The sequence below is a fragment of the Lolium rigidum genome, chromosome 5, assembly GCF_022539505.1.
Source record: "Lolium rigidum isolate FL_2022 chromosome 5, APGP_CSIRO_Lrig_0.1, whole genome shotgun sequence".
Lineage (NCBI taxonomy): Eukaryota > Viridiplantae > Streptophyta > Magnoliopsida > Poales > Poaceae > Lolium > Lolium rigidum.
The window spans coordinates 166,489,956-166,501,251 of NC_061512.1; positions in this window are offsets into that span (position 1 = coordinate 166,489,956).

An 11,296-nucleotide genomic window follows, 5' to 3' on the forward strand; every position below is an offset into this window, starting at 1 on the left:
GGCGGGATGAGTTAGAAACCGTCCCGGACTGCGTAACTTGTACAAAACGAAACCCTCGGCTCCACCTCCTATATAAAGGGGGAGTCGAGGGACGAAGAGATCATCGAATCATTGTCTCGCAAACCCTAGATTTCATATTCGTCGAGTACTTTTCGGCTGAAACCTTCGAGATCTACTTGCCCTCTACTTCTAACTAAACCCTAGCCTACAATCTATAGGCATTGATAAGTTAATCCCTTGTCAATTGGCGCCGTCTGTGGGAACCCTGTCGGCACAAGATCGGACATCGGCGGAACCCGTCATGTCATCGGCAGCTTCATCAACACCGTCATCACCTCATCTGGGAAGCCCGATTCGTTTCGGCTCCTACGAATTCACCCCGCATAGCGACTCGTCTCGCTCGACTTTCTCCGATCTACAAGGCAACATGGAGATGACCTTCGGGAGCGTCCACTACAACGTCAACTCGGAAGGAATCCTTCGACTGCTGGAATCACCCATCTCCAGATCGACGAGCCCAAGCGCATCGTCATCTCGAACTTTCGGCTGGCATGACAAGCCCGTCGAGTTCGCCCGCGCCTTCAACTCCCCGTTCGGCATCCTCCATGTCGGTCGGGTCCGACGATCCCGCGTCCTCGGAGCTAACCTCGTACTACTGCATGAACTGCGACACCAGGCACGGGTTGGGGTCGAGCGACACGTCGTTCATCTGCAATGCCCACTATTCATCGGGAGAGGACAGCATCGACAGCATCACCCAAGGAGACACCCGAAGAGCGGCGCCCCTCCAAGTTTATGTTGCTAACACGGGAGACGGAGATCGCACCCCCCGTTCTAGCAGGCGAGCTAGTTTTGAGAACAGCGCCAGCAACAACAACAGCAATGATGTGTGTGGTTGACACGTCCGTTGGGAACCCCAAGAGGAAGGTGTGATGCGCACAGCGGCAAGTTTTCCTCAGTAAGAAACCAAGGTTTAATCGAACCAGTAGGGAGTCAAGAAGCACGTTGAAGGTTGATGGCGGCGGGATGTAGTGCGGCGCAACACCGGAGATTCCGGCGCCAACGTGGAACCTCGCACAACACAACCAAAGTACTTTGCCCCAACGAAACAGTGAGGTTGTCAATCTCACCGGCTTGCTCGTAACAAAGGATTAACCGTATTGTGTGGAAGATGATTGTTTGCAGAAAACAATGAGAACAAGTATTGCAAGTAGATTGTATTTCGAGTATAGAGAATTGGACCGGGGTCCACAGTTCACTAGAGGTGTCTCTCCCATAAGATAAACATCATGTTGGGTGAACAAATTACAGTTGGGCAATTGACAAATAAAGAGGGCATGACCATGCACATACATATCATGATGAGTATAGTGAGATTTAATTGGGCATTACGACAAAGTACATAGACCGCCATCCAGCATGCATCTATGCCTAAAAAGTCCACCTTCAGGTTATCATCCGAACCCCCTCCAATATTAAGTTGCTAACAACAGACAATTGCATTAAGTATTGCGCGTAATGTAATCAGTAACTACATCCTTGAACATAGCACTAATGTTTTATCCCTAGTGGCAACAGCACATCCACAACCTTAGAACTTTCTGTCACTGTCCCAGATATCAATGGAGGCATGAACCCACTATCGAGCATAAATACTCCCTCTTGGAGTTACAAGCATCTACTTGGCCGGAGCATCTACTAGTAACGGAGAGCATGCAAGATCATAAACAACACATAGACATAACTTTGATAATCAACATAACAAGTATTCTCTATTCATCGGATCCCAACAAACGCAACATATAGAATTACGGATAGATGATCTTGATCATGTTAGGCAGCTCACAAGATCCGACAATGAAGCACAATGGGGAGAAGACAACCATCTAGCTACTGCTATGGACCCATAGTCCAGGGGTAGACTACTCACACATCACTCCGGAGGCGACCATGGCGGCGTAGAGTCCTCCCGGGAGATGAATCCCCTCTCCGGCAGGGTGCCGGAGGCGATCTCCTGGATCCCCCGAGATGGGATCGGCGGCGGCGGCGTCTCTGGAAGGTTTTCCGTATCGTGGCTCTCGGTATCGGGGGTTTCGCGACGGAGGCTTTAAGTAGGCGGAAGGGCAGGTCAGGAGGCGGCACGAGGGGCCCACACCACAGGGCCGCGCGGCCAAGGGGGCCGCGCCGCCCTAGGGTGTGGCCACCTCGTGGCCCCACTTCGTCTCCTCTTCGGACTTCCGGAAGCTTCGTGGCAAAATAGGACCCCGGGCGTTGATTTCGTCCAATTCCGAGAATATTTCGTTACTAGGATTTCGAAACCAAAAACGAGCAGAAACAAGAATCGGCACTTCGGCATCTTGTTAATAGGTTAGTTCCGGAAAATGCACGAATATGACATAAAGTGTGCATAAAACATGTAGATAACATCAATAATGTGGCATGGAACATAAGAAATTATCGATACGTCGGAGACGTATCAGCATCCCCAAGCTTAGTTCTGCTCGTCCCGAGCAGGGTAAAACGATAACACAGATAATTTCTGGAGTGACATGCCATCATAACCTTGATCATACTATTTGTAAAGCATATGTAGTGAATGCAGCGATCAAAACAATGTATATGACATAAGTAAACAAGTGAATCATATAGCAAAGACTTTTCATGAATAGCACTTCAAGACAAGCATCAATAAGTCTTGCATAAGAGTTAACTCATAAAGCAATAATTCAAAGTAAAGGCATTGAAGCAACACAAAGGAAGATTAAGTTTCAGCGGTTGCTTTCAACTTATAACATGTATATCTCATGGATATTGTCAACATAGAGTAATATAATAAGTGCAATATGCAAGTATGTAGGAATCAATGCACAGTTCACACAAGTGTTTGCTTCTTGAGGTGGAGAGAAATAGGTGAACTGACTCAACATTGAAAGTAAAAGAATTGTCCTCCATAGAGGAAAAGCATCGATTGCTATATTTGTGCTAGAGCTTTGATTTTGAAAACATGAAACAATTTTGTCAACGGTAGTAATAAAGCATATGTATCATGTAAATTATATCTTATAAGTTGCAAGCCTCATGCATAGTATACTAATAGTGCCCGCACCTTGTCCTAATTAGCTTGGACTACCGGATCATCACAATGCACATGTTTTAACCAAGTGTCACAAAGGGGTACCTCTATGCCGCATGTACAAAGGTCTAAGGAGAAAGCTCGCATTGGATTTCTCGCTATTGATTATTCTCAACTTAGACATCCATACCGGGACAACATAGACAATAGATAATGGACTCCTCTTTTATGCATAAGCATGTAACAACAATTAATAATTTTCTCATATGAGATTGAGGATATATGTCCAAAACTGAAACTTCCACCATGGATCATGGCTTTAGTTAGCGGCCCAATGTTCTTCTCTAACAATATGCATGCTTAACCATAAGGTGGTAGATCGCTCTTACTTCGTGACAAGACGAACATGCATAGCAACTCACATGAAATTCAACAAAGAGTAGTTGATGGCGTCCCTAGTGAACATGGTTATCGCACAACAAGCAACTTAATAAGAGATAAAGTGCATAATTACATATTCAATACCACAATAGTTTTTAAGCTATTTGTCCCATGAGCTATATATTGCAAAGGTGAATGATGGAATTTTAAAGGTAGCACTCAAGCAATTTACTTTGGAATGGCGGAAAATACCATGTAGTAGGTAGGTATGGTGGACACAAATGGCATAGTGGTTGGCTCAAGTATTTTGGATGCATGAGAAGTATTCCCTCTCGATACAAGGCTTAGGCTAGCAAGGCTTATTTGAAACAAACACAAGGATGAACCGGTGCAGCAAAACTCACATAAAAGACATATTGAAAACATTATAAGACTCTACACCGTCTTCCTTGTTGTTCAAACTCAATACTAGAAATTATCTAGACCTTAGAGAAACCAAATATGCAAACCAAATTTTAGCATGCTCTATGTATTTCTTCATTAATGGGTGCAAAGCATATGATGCAAGAGCTTAAACATGAGCACAACAATTGCCAAGTATCACATTACCCAAGACATTTATAGCAATTACTACATGCATCATTTTCCAATTCCAACCATATAACAATTTAACGAAGAAGAAACTTCGCCATGAATACTATGAGTAGAAACTAAGGACATACTTATCCATATGCTACAGCGGAGCGTGTCTCTCTCCCATAAAGTGAATGCTAGGATCCATTTTATTCAAACAAAACAAAAACAAAAACAAACCGACGCTCCAAGCAAAGCACATAAGATGTGATAGAATAAAAATATAGTTTCGGGGAGGAACTCGATAATGTTGTCGATGAAGAAGGGGATGCCTTGGGCATCCCCAAGCTTAGACGCTTGAGTCTTCTTAGAATATGCAGGGGTGAACCACCGGGCATCCCCAAGCTTAGAGCTTTCACTCTCCTTGATCATGTTGCATCATACTCCTCTCTTGATCCTTGAAAACTTCCTCCACACCAAACTTAGAACCACTCATTAGAGGGTTAGCGACAATAAAAATTAACATGTTCAGAGGTGACACAATCATTCTTAACACTTCTGGACATTGCATAAAGCTACTGGACATTAATGGATCAAAGAAATTCATCCAACATAGCAAAAGAGGCAATGCGAAATAAAAGGCAGAATCTGTCAAAACAGAACAGTTCAGTATTGACGAATTTTATCGAGGCACCAGACTTGCTCAAATGAAAATGCTCAAATTGAATGAAAGTTGCGTACATATCTGAGGATCACTCACGTAAATTGGCATAATTTTCTGAGTTACCTACAGAGAAAACAGCCCAGATTCATGACAGCAAAGAAATCTGTTTCTGCGCAGTAATCCAAATCTAGTATGAACTTTTCTATCAACGACTTTACTTGGCACAACAAAACACTAAACTAAGATAAGGAGAGGTTGCTACAGTAGTAAACAACTTCCAAGACACAAAATAAAAACAAAGTACTGTAGGTAAAAACCATGGGTTGTCTCCCATAAGCGCTTTTCTTTAACGCCTTTCGGCTAGGCGCGAAAGTGTGTATCAAGTATTATCAAGAGATGGTGTGTCAACCTTACCTTGGGCTTTACCCTTACCTTTCTTATTGTTTTTCTTTCCCTTTGATTTAGGAAATATATGATTTCCTCCCGGTGTAGAGGTGAATTCCAGGGTGCCTTCTCCCACATCAATGACTCGCTCCCAATAGTTTCAAGCAGGGATCTTCCGAGTGTGATTTTTCCTGTCCCTACGCATTCAATAACAAGATAGTCAATGGATATTGTTCTTCCAAGAATGGTTGTATGCACACCTGCGGCTATTCCCTTAGGAATTATAACAGAGTTATCAATGAGAGTTATTTCTTCTCCTCCTTCATCGATTCCCCAAAGTTTCAAAGATTTATAAATGCTCTCAGGTATAAGGCAAAATTCAGACATAATATCACAGCTTGGCACGAAGAGTTCGATCACCGATAACAATTTTAACAGTAGGATCCCACAATGAAAGTTTAGGGTTCACTAAAACTTGTTCAAGACGATTACGAACATGGCAATAGTTATCATCCAAGCGAGATGTACTTATCTCGAGATTGTTTAATCTATTATAAATGCTAGTGAGGGCTGAATCAAAGTTATTAGCTGAATCATGTGATGCAACCAACTTCTTTATGGCATTAAAAGCTTGATCCCCATTGCAATGAAGGAAATCTCCTCCCACTAAAGTATCCAAAGCATATCTATAGCGAATCATAAGACCAAAATAAAAATGACTAAGGAGCAAACTTAGAGTCATTTGAGGTTCAGTTTTACGATAAGAAGTAAAAATTCTAGACCAAGCATCCTTAAAACTCTCCTCATCCCCTTGTTTAAAAGTGAAGACTAATTCTTCGAGCGAAGAAGTAACAGGTTCAGAGCTAGACATAGTAACAAAAGTAACTAATTTTTTTGTATTTTTAATATAGAGTGCAAGACAATAAATAAAGCAAACTAGATAAAGTAAATGCAAGTAACTAATTTTTTTGTGTTTTCGATATAGCAAACAAGATAGCAAATAAAGTAAAACTAGCAACTAATTTTTTTGTATTTTGATTTAGTGCAGCAAACAAGGTAGTAAATAAAACTAAGCAAGACAAAAACAAAGTAAAGAGATTGGGAAGTGGAGACTCCCCTTGCAGCGTGTCTTGATCTCCCCGGCAACGGCGCCGTAAATTTGCTTGATGCGTGTGGTTGACACGTCCGTTGGGAACCCCGAGAGGAAGGTGTGATGCGCACAGCGGCAAGTTTCTCTCGTAAGAAACCAAGGTTTAATCGAACCAAGTAGGGAGTCAAGAAGCACGTTGAAGGTTGATGGCGGCGGGATGTAGTGCGGCGCAACACCGGAGATTCCGGCGCCAACGTGGAACCCGCACAACACAACCAAAGTACTTTGCCCCAACGAAACAGATGAGGTTGTCAATCTCACCGGCTTGTCTGTAACAAAGGATTAACCGTATTGTGTGGAAGATGATTGTTTGCGAGAAAACGAGAGAACAAGTATTGCAGTAGATTGTATTTCAGTATAGAGAATTGGACCGGGGTCCACAGTTCACTAGAGGTGTCTCTCCCATAAGATAAACAACTTGTTGGGTGAACAAATTACAGTTGGGCAATTGACAAATAAAGAGGGCATGATCATGCACATACATATCATGATGAGTATAGTGAGATTTAATTGGGCATTACGACAAAGTACATAGACCGCCATCCAGCATGCATCTATGCCTAAAAAGTCCACCTTCAGTGTTATCATCCGAACCCCTCCAGCATTAAGTTGCTAACAACAGACAATTGCATTAAGTATTGCGCGTAATGTAATCAGTAACTACATCCTTGAACATAGCACTAATGTTTTATCCCTAGTGGCAACAAGACATCCACAACCTTAGAACTTTCTCGTCACTCGTCCCGGATATAAATGGAGGCATGAACCCACTATCGAGCATAAATACTCCCTCTTGGAGTTACAAGCATCTACTTGGCCGCAGCATCTACTAGTAACGGAGAGCATGCAAGATCATAAACAACACATAGACATAACTTTGATAATCAACATAACAAGTATTCTCTATTCATCGGATCCCAACAAACGCAACATATAGAATTACAGATAGATGATCTTGATCATGTTAGGCAGCTCACAAGATCCGACAATGAAGCACAATGGGGAGAAGACAACCATCTAGCTACCGCTATGGACCCATAGTCCAGGGGTAGACTACTCACACATCACTCCGGAGGCGACCATGGCGGCGTAGAGTCCTCCCGGGAGATGAATCCCCTCTCCGGCAGGGTGCCGGAGGCGATCTCCCGGATCCCCCGAGATGGGATCGGCGGCGGCGGCGTCTCCGGAAGGTTTTCCGTATCGTGGCTCTCGGCATCGGGGGTTTCGCGACGGAGGCTTTAAGTAGGCGGAAGGGCAGGTCGAGAGGCGGCACGAGGGCCCCACACCACAGGGCCGCGCGGCCAAGGGGGGCCGCGCCGCCCTAGGGTGTGGCCACCTCGTGGCCCCACTTCGTCTCCTCTTCGGACTTCTGGAAGCTTCGTGGCAAAATAGGACCCTGGGCGTTGATTTCGTCCAATTCCGAGAATATTTCGTTACTAGGATTTCCGAAACCAAAAACAGCAGAAAACAAAGAATCGACACTTCGGCATCTTGTTAATAGGTTAGTTCCAGAAAATGCACGAATATGACATAAAGTGTGCATAAAACATGTAGATAACATCAATAATGTGGCATGGAACATAAGAAATTATCGATACGTCGGAGACGTATCAAGCAACCATACCATCGCAGAGGAAGAGTGGGCAGCAGCCAAGGTAGTCGTGCTTAACCACACGCCACTTCCGGCAGGAACCACGGTTGGCACTCTCAACGCTTACCGCTCCATATTGGAGAAAAATCGGGAGCGACTATCCAAGGAGAAAGCCACCCTCGAGAGACGCCTATCTGCGGCAGACCGATCCAGCGAGCGACGAAGGGGCTCGCAGGGAAGCGCCTCTCGAAGTACTCACGGAGGAGGCAAACATCGATCAAGAATGTCCAGGCTCTCGGAAGATGATGCTAGAGAAATAACATCAAATCTGACCAAGTCCTTCATGACCACACACCGCGGGCATGCCACGACCAAAGACCGTCGCGGGAGCAACCGCCAATCTCGCTGCATATCTCAGCAATCAGCGCCCTGAAGGTTCCATGGCTCAAGCCCACCGAGGTGCCCTAGAAAGTCTCGCGATATTGGGAGACAATCTGGTCCCAAGAAAGGAAAAGACCACATTGCAAGCTAGTGGCTCAAAACACCATGCGGGAGATGCTCGGGATGAAATTACTCAGAGTAGGATCGACAAAGCAAGGCGGCGACGCGCCGCCAGAGAGGAACACGACAGTGATTCTTCGGATGAGAGCCAGGAGAACGACGGCGAGCTTAGGGGAGCCGATTTTTTAAGCTACAAAATTCGGGAGGCGATGCCACCCAGGAAGTTCAAACCCACCCCTACCGACGCCGCCAAGTACGATGGGCAGCAGGATCCGAGATCCTGGATAGAGGATTATCTACAGACAGTGATCCTGCAAAAAGGGAACCAGATAGCAGCAATGTAGTGCCTGCAGCTTTACCTAAAGGACTCAGCGCGAGCCTGGCTAAGAGGTCTGCCGAAGGGTTCCATCAAGTCATGGGACGACCTAGTAGAAGCCTTCGTCGCCAACTTTCAAGCAACGTACAAAAGGCCCGTCGGGATCGAAGAGTTACGGCATTGTCAGCAAAAGCAGAAGGAGTCGATGCGCGTATACATCGGGAGATTCACCAAGCTCTTGAATGCCGAGGAAGACGTATCTGTCGACAGAGCAATCGACGCCTTCAGCGATGGCATCCGACGTGAAAGCTATATAGAAGAACTCGGACTCAAGAAGCCGAAAACCATAACCAAGTTAATGGAAATCGCCAACAGCTGGGCCGATGGCGAAGACAACGTTCGAAAGCCACGACAGCGCAGCGACGACGAAGATGATGACCAGCCGAAGCATGATTCGGGTGGTCGAATGGATCGTAACAAGAGAAGGAAGAACCGCAGCTATGATGAGAACAACTTGGTAGCCGCAGGGTACTCTGATCGGCAGGACGATCGGTACGATGACAGGCGAGATGATCGACAGGATGGTAATCGGAACAACTCTGGGAACCGTGGCAACTATAAACCACGACAACAGAGAACCCCCAACTACCCTACGCCGAGCAGATCAACGCCCCTGCTACTCGCATTCGTATACCGATTCCAAGGATGGTAAAATAAAGTCCAGCCACCTGCTTAGGGACTGTCGGCAGTTCATTGATATGCATAAACTCATCCAGCAGGCAGGCCAGCAACAGCTACCACCACCACCACCACCCCCACCGCAACACCAGGTCCAGCAAGCTCAACCTCATCAACCCAGCGAGGCATTTCCACCACCACGTGGGCAGATGAGTATGATCCACAGGACAGGTGTTTCAAGGAGAGAAATGAAGAAGCTCACCCGAGAAATCAACCTGGCAGAAAGCATCATGGCGAACATCCCTGAGTATGTCGAGTGGTCGTCTCAGAACATCACGTTCATCCGAGCGGATCACTCGATGACTATACCAAAACCAGGACACGCTGCCCTAGTGGTCGAAGCACAGATAGGAGGATTCAAGATGAGCAAAGTCTTCATGGACGGAGGAAGTGGACTCAATCTGATATTCCTCGACACAATCAAGAGTATGGGGATCACCATGAGAATGCTAGAAGAATCAGACACCCGCTTCCATGGGATCCTCCCTACTTCACCGGCGTACTCTCTTGGCAAAGTGTACCTGAACGTCGTCTTTGGCAAACCCGACAATTTCAGAAAGGAAAAGATCGAGTTCGAAGTCGTGAACTGGGAGTCGCAGTATCACGCTATACTCGGGAGACCAGCTTATGCCAAGTTCATGGCTGTACCGCACTACGCATACCTCCAGCTGAAAATTCCTGGAAACAACGGGACAAACATTACAGTCTATGGAAGTTTCTCACGCTCGGACAATTGTGATCGGGACTTTCAGAGGATCGCTGCTAAGTTTGGCCTGAGGCAGGACATTGCTGACCTTCCGCCGAAGACTTCGTCACACAGTATTAAGGAAGAAGAACGCGTTAGAGGATCAAAGAAGAAGTCAGCCGACCTCGCCCTTGAAGCTCCGGCAGTACAAACTTCGGCAGCCCAAGTTTCGGCAGCAAAAGCTTCGGCAGCTGACGATGCAGAAGATATAGGAGGCAGCAAGACACTGACAATCGCTGCCCAGATCCCTGGCGAAGTTAACGACGCTTCAAAGAACACCAACACGGTGACCAAGCCAGAAGATGAGAAGAACCCCTTCAATACTTAAGCAATCTACTAGCATTTAGTTTCATTTTCCTTTCCAAATAGGGCTTTCCCTTTTTTCGCTCTTTAGTCCCGTTTTTTTTATTAATAAGAACTCAAGTTTCGATTCCTTGGAAAGCTTTGCAGTTGACCGGAGCACCTAAACCGCATCTTTGTAAACCTTGGCAAACGATGGTCCAACACAGTACGCGGCAAAGGATCGTGCTCCGAAAAATGCCTCTACGAGTGCTACAGGATGCAAAATAAACAAGGACATTAACTTTTCCCTCTGTTATAGATGCCTCTACGAGCGCCGTAAATAGCAAGAGTCTGAAAGTACACCGCAACACAACCCACGTTCGATATTTTGCTTACAGAAATATCAAGGAACAACGGGTTCACCGGCAGTCATTACACCCGAATAATTCGGGAATGGCTGTCGAAGCATACATCGGTTGAAGGCAAAGTTGCGCATACAACGGGATTAGCAAAACCCGCAACACGAGCTGATCACTCAAAAGATTTGCCGACCAATGAAATACATACACGACTAAACGGGCAATTAAGATTTGCTCCTTCAAAAATTGCCAACGGCATCAACATGGTAAAAATACATATACATGTATCTACCAAATAATAAACGATCCTAACACTTGGATCAAGTAGTCAAAACATCTATACAAACAACCTTAATTCCTGAAATCACCCTTGCGGAGTGTCTTTTTCTTCAGGTGCCTTCGAATCCTTCTCCAGCTTGTCGACAATCATATTGGTAGGTAGCAAAACCTTCGGATACAGCGTCTCCAAGTCACCAGTTGCATTAGCAATGGACAGTAAATTCGCTGAAGGATAGCGTGCAAGTACAAGAGCAAGCGTA